The following is a 6,801-nucleotide window of genomic DNA, read 5'->3' as shown; positions in this document are numbered from 1 at the left end:
TTGTTGACCAGGATATTTGTGATGCACTTGTCTAACTTTATTCACATTCAGTTTGTTATAAAATCCGATTATATCAAGGGCGAAACATTTTCAAAAATGAACACCGTCCGTGTTTTATTATGAACATTGGGTAATGTTATATGAGATACAGGCTGTTACAGTTAAATTTATAAGATTGTTCGTTTTTAGAAAAAGAATAGGAATGTTTGGACTTAATATTCTCGGAGTTACCTGTTAGTAATAACTTACGTATACAGCTGCTGACAATACTGATAATACTGCTATTTCCTTACGTATTTAATGCTAAATATCTTTTCAGTGCCTGTAACGTAATAAAACGTATAAGCGACTAATGGCCCTTTTACGCTTCCGTAGAATCAACATTTATCACACACAATTCATTATGAAACTTTTCTGAATTGTCTAGGTCTGCAGCTCTCAAATACGGAAATATCTAACATCCGATGCATCATTGACACTTTTAGACAATATCAAAAAGGACGACGAAGTTCCAAAAATCTCCATATACCCTTGCTCCGCTACGGACACCTGTTGGATTTGTGTTTATTCCAAGTTCAAATATTTTCTCGTAGATGAAAAGCTTACATGTCGTGCTAAAGCCCAGGTATTTTCAAATCGTTAGAAAGTACTGAAAACTGGGGAGTAGAAAAAAGAAAGAAGTCAACGCGCATACAGTTAGACGGGTGACCGCCTGACTATAGACTCATGCAAATGCAACTTTCGTTTTCAAATTTAGCCTGTTTACTTTCATTTTCTTTACTACCTGAAAAAGCTGAAGATCATCTGACGTCACTTTCTGTGTTGTCAAAAACATACGTATGTCTGGCGAGATTGTATAAAAATGTGCCCGTAGTCCTAAGGATATACGATAACGTGACAGTCGTATGAAAATGTTGTGCTGATATTATATGGCTGTTTACGGCTGTTTATCTAAGGACTGACAGAGGGTAATGATAATTTTGTTTCGAAAAAATACGAGAGTAAAATTTAAATTACAAGTTTATGTTTATCAGTTTTTGCAACAGTTGACAAAAGTTGTATTTAAAAAGTTAAATAAACTGAAAATAGTCTTCATACTAAGGCGTGATACAATTCGGATTATATGAATTAATTAAACTGTAAAACTGTTAAATAATCCTTGTTCCTTTAAACTTTCTTGCCAGTTTTTGTCTTTGTGCACAATAATGACATTGCATTCATTTAAATCATCAAAGCAAAATATCTCTAAGCATATGTATAGAAAGCCAGAGAGCGCCTCACTAATTTTATACGGATGTACTCAATAAAACCCTAAATGTTTTTTTATAAAACTATTGAACAAATTTCTCTGAACCACATTGTTCATGAGTGTGTGCAAAAGCCTGAAGGATGTGTTCTGTCCGGTTATAAAAATATATAAGATATAACTTCACTAATCTATGAATTGCCTCCATGTACATCATTGTGACATCTAACTAAATTGTGTTTAATCTGTATGTTTGGAGCTCTTTTACGACTGAAAGTTGTCAGAACGGAACAGAACAGAATAGAACAGATCTTTTGTTTGGTAAACACAGATTACAAACATTCATTACAAAGCTTTATACCTTAAATCTGATGACAGCCCTTCCAAATTCATCTTCTATATAATCAGATTTACAATATTGCTATTTTTCTTTCTACCAATTTAAATAAAGAATAAGTTTCATTATATTGTATACATAAGAACATGAGATTTTGTTCCTAAACTATTTTTAAAAAAGTGAAATCAAGAGAAAATCACTCCCGAGTCAGGAATCGAAACCGGGCCGCCGCGGCAATGAATATTTTCCTGCCTACATACTTATCGATGGTTAAATATAAAGCTTTGTAATTAAGGCAATTTACCTACGGTACTCCTTACAAACGTTTTTTCAATTTTGAATGCAAAAAATAAGAAAAACAACTAATTCTCATGTGTTTCTATAAGCTTTCTTATTAGAATTATAAACCCGTACGTGATATTCACATATCGAAAACTGGAATCCTAGGTTAAATATTGATTTTTTAAAACTTCTATTTAATGTTAAATTTTGACGTATTACCTTCCTATTTAGACAAGGCATAGACACCCAACAAGTACCCTATTATGCTTGTTTCAATTGACTGAATTATCTGAATTTAATAGTGATACGCAATAAAGGTAAATTCAAAGCAAGTTCTCTCTCCGACAAAATTTGTATGCATGTTCATGAATTTCCAGTAAGATCTCAACGTTTTTTGACAGTGTAAATAGAGGGGGGATTAATCAGTTGTTGATATAATCTTTGTTTTAGCTGAATCGGATATGTGCGTATACATTTTTCAGATTATAAATTCAATTTTACATTTCATAATTGAAACGTTTTACCACATAAAAACATCCTGTTTGAGAGGTTTTGTCTCAAGTGTATTCAAATTCACTTTATTTCCTATGACAGCTATAGTATCTGACAATACTGAATGCAAATTTCATCCTTTTTAAAAAGGACGACCTGTCTATTTATTCATCATAATTGAGCAAGATATTTTAGATGCGGACGGCTATTATATAACTTATTAGGATAATTGTTCATGCTTAAAACATAGAAGGGAAGGGTACAACAGCTGATAGTATTGTTATTTCTTTCCGTGTTTAACGCTAGATCAACATTGCTTGTTTCGAAATACTACTCTCTTAACTTTTTTTTACAGCTATAATAGTTTCATTATGGAAAGTTAAAAACTTTAAATACTACGGCCTGATGAAATTCGGATTATAAAAATGGAATCTGTGTGAAATTTTAATCGTTTTAAAGTTAAAATAACCTTTGTTTAAGAAGTATTGCGATTGTGAACAGTTGTATTTGATGACATTCTTAGTCAGTCAAACACAGAGATACTATAAATCATTTGGTCAAAAAAATTGAAATGATCTTGACTTAACCTCTTACGTAAAACACCCGATTTAAAGTGACTTATAGACAAAGCACCTTTTCAACAAATCAATATGAACACCAACGATATCTGCAAAAAGCATGTCTGCACACAAAGGGGATGTACCAGATTACAAGAGAAACAGTTGGATTTTTTTTAAAAGACGGCTGTACCAAATGTTCGCGAGGTTTACATCCAGTTGATAACTGTCTATTAATATAGATATATACAAACTGCCGAATCGGTAGACTTATCTGTGGCCGCCAGAACCGTTACAAAAAGTATGAAAACCGAGGCATGATTTTATCGACATCAAACTGATGTTTTACTCGCATTACAACAATTCCTTGCGTTGCCGTTAGTGCAGCCCTTTAATACCACGAAGGGGTTTTCTGTGTGTCTAAAACTTCTGTGTTTTAGACAACCTGAGTTAGATAACAGCCAAATATTGCTCTGTTAAAAATATTGCAACATACGAAATTTCTTTCCGTCACATAGAAGAATAATAAATTGAATAAATTGACTACAGACGTTGCCAGCATAACAGTTTTTAACTGTGAATGTTACCATTTACACAAATTTACCCATAGAAATATAAACAGAGATATTTTAATTGTAATACCGGTGTAAGCGTAAAACAGGACGTTTGTTATTTATTGGCATTCAGTTCATATCAAATAACAGCTGTAGTATCTGAATAAGTCGAAGGTGAATTATTTTTCATTATGAAAGTTGATCATGGTTATAACGGTTTAATTTATCAGATTTTTCATTTTTAGAAATAGGAAGTGTTGTACTTGTAATTGTAACATTCATGAACCCCAATCAGACTGTCTATTTGCCTAGGGTCTACAACACAAAGACAAACCCTGTTCTATCAGGTCTACATACACTGCTTTGTTTCGTGCGGAGTATCATTTCGCTGCATCTTGCAGCAACTTTCGTACTTGCCATATATTGAGGCCACATTTATATATTTGATAAAATAAAACCTGGCCAAGGTATTTGTCTTTGCTTAATCAAAACTGGGTCATCTTTGGTTAAAATCGAGGTCAGTAGTTAAAATCATTATGACAAGGTTCCATGTACACTGAGAATAAAATGTAGCCGTTCAGTTTTAACAAAGTTTGTTTTCTATTATTTGACCTAGTGACCAAGTTATTGATCATAAATAACCCAGTTTCTAACTTGGTGGGTATTATAAAGGAGGATTCATATAAATCATGTAGAACATTTAACAATTAGAGTGATTTACAAAATTTGATATATTGACCTGATTTTAATCCTAATGGCTCTATTTCAAGCATTTGATCTCGAGTTCTGGTCAGATTTCAGATATATCAAATAGCTCTATGACCTAATGACCTAGATTCCAACCGAGTTTGGAAGTGGATGAAAATTTTATAGATATAAATATTTTAATCCGGTTTCATGTATAACAAAAAGAAAATGATCCTCTAGAATTTTGAAATTGTTTTTTCAATATGATTCGATGACCTAAATTTACCGCCCCAAAGAAAAAAGTGATTCAGAATCAAACTTTTCAGAGAAATATTAGAGCCTACTGTCTGACCAGATTTTATTAAGGTTGGCTCTTGATTTAGAACAAGCCAATATTTAACGCGGCCAGCCAGGACGACAACGACGGATACAGGACGATAACACAATCTCAGTGTCATTGAATAATGTGTCAAACATAATCAAGTTCAAAAAAACGTTGAAAAATTCCCCCTTTTCTATCGCCTATCCACTCTCCACTGAAACATTCCATTATCGTAACAGGGTTTCATTTAATAAAAGTTCTGTTACTGGTCAGAAATATGACATTCATTATGATACTGACAACATCGAAAATATAATATACCTGATTATCGGATATGATATATTGGTCAGAAAAAAATCAAAATGTGTTGAAACGTTGGGATAGCCGCCGCTTTAATATTACAATCTTACTGTTCTCATTTAAACGTTGGGATAGCCGTTGCTATAATATTATAAACTTACTGTTCTCATTTAAACGTTGGGATAGCCGTCGCTATAATATTATAATCTTACTGTTCTCATTTAAACGTTGGGATAGCCGCCGCTATAATATTATAATCTTTCTGTTCTCATACTGCAGCGCATTTTAATGTTCCCACACGTTTAGCTGATCTTTCATCGGTACTGTTCTGACACCGTTAATGACGAATGTAGGCGTGAATAAATCATAAACCATATCCAAAGGGACTGAATGCTAATTGTTATATAACATGCACTTCTCTACTCATTCATATTATTATTATCGTCTATTTTTCTCAAGTGTATTCGCCTTCATTTATTTCCTACGACACTATCTGATTATATCGATGGCGGATTGCATCACAATCAGCTTGTCTGAAATATGACAACCCGACTCTTTCAATAATTGAACACGGATATTATAGGAGAGGACGAAATTGATAACAAAATACGTTCTCCGGGATCTCGTATATCAGGATGATATATCGTGATTAGAAAAAGGAAGGATTGACTTGACATTCTTAGATGTAGTGCTGTTGCTATTTCTGCTAAATCTACCTACCTGTCGTTGGAAAATATGTTATGATCCATGATGAAACTAAGTGATTTACGGCTGCTGATAAGTAAGGTAAGAACTGTCAAAAAGTACTGTTCGTCATATAGTGATAAATATATCGTAGTTTCGATACAATATATGTATACATGCTTAAGTAACACTTTTAAATGACATATTTCTACAGCTGCTGTCCATTTCATCTGAAAGAGTTATGTTTTAAAAAATATTAATGGAATAAATATATCAGTTTGATAAAATTTAGATTATACGAATGGCAACGGCAAGAGATTTCATTTTATTGTCATTTTCCCTTTTTTCTTTCAAAGTTTACAGAGGTCAGATATCCTGTGTGGATATTTGCATTTTTCAATAATTATACATTTTGTACCAAAGAAAATTAAATAAATGTGTTCGTATTAAAGAATATAAATATTACCTAAGTATTCTCTAAAATGCCTTTTTAAAGCTCGAGCATAAATTTGAATGATGAATAAATACTCATATACTATCTACACTGATCAGAAGTGTAGCACCAAAATATAAGTTATTTTCCACAAAGAAACATAAGAAATAATTTATTAGCGATTTAGATGAATCCGAAATTTACAGTAGTGGTATATCGACATTGATTCAAGATGGCACTAATTCCTTAGAACGCATTTTTCCCATTAGTCGTCTATGTCCGAAACTGGTCTATTTAAGGAATAAAGACTATCATTAAACTGTTTAGATAAAAAAATATAGACCAATGTGATATAGAAGTAGAATAATAGCATTATGACTACTATTGTCATCTTTAAGGTATTAGATCTCTAATGTTTGAAAATGGCAGTCGCTTCATGTACTCTTAAAATTGACCTTGTTCGCATTGTATTTCAATTTTTTTCAAACAACTTTTACCGTGCCGTTTTTTGATATTTCCTGAAGCTCAAGTAGAGACGAAATTTCAAATGGATGGCCACTGCCCAAAATGTTTGCAGATAATTCACTATACCATTAATTTTGATAAAAGAAATGTTCAACTATTGGTAAACAATTATAAAACACAAAATAAAATTGTCAATATCATTTATTTCTAGGGTGCCTCAAGTAAAAGAATTTATTGAGACAGAATTCTAACTACGACATTGAGAAATTAAGGCTGAGTCCTGTAAGACTGTTTAAAAGTTTGCTCACTTCATTCAAAAATAACCTTGGACAGAAGTAAAACCTACCCACATTTCTTCCACAATATGTAATCTAAAGAGTAACGGCGAAATAGAGAACTTTTACCGCATGTAACTCAGTATTTTCAAAGATGTCTAACTCTG

At 32.4% G+C, this 6,801-nt stretch overlaps 1 protein-coding gene across 6 annotated transcripts in view; it reads left to right on the top strand.

Moving 5' to 3' along the window:
- LOC123546911 (cholecystokinin receptor type A-like) overlaps positions 1-6,801 on the top strand; it is a 34,262-nt gene that overhangs the window by 9,349 nt on the left and 18,112 nt on the right. For 3 of the 6 annotated variants that reach the window (XM_053551290.1, XM_053551295.1, XM_053551293.1), the window contains exon 2: positions 428-5,563. The exons of 2 other annotated variants lie outside the window; for them this stretch is intronic. The gene's annotated coding sequence lies outside the window, so the exon portion shown is untranslated. The remainder of the gene's footprint in view (positions 1-427; positions 5,564-6,801) is intronic. One more of the 6 variants, XM_053551291.1, reaches the window with a different exon arrangement.

This window comes from Mercenaria mercenaria, chromosome 9 (genome assembly GCF_021730395.1).
Source record: "Mercenaria mercenaria strain notata chromosome 9, MADL_Memer_1, whole genome shotgun sequence".
Classification (NCBI taxonomy): domain Eukaryota; kingdom Metazoa; phylum Mollusca; class Bivalvia; order Venerida; family Veneridae; genus Mercenaria; species Mercenaria mercenaria.
The sequence above is the reverse complement of the archived record's forward strand: the minus strand, read 5'-3'. Positions and strand labels throughout refer to the sequence as shown.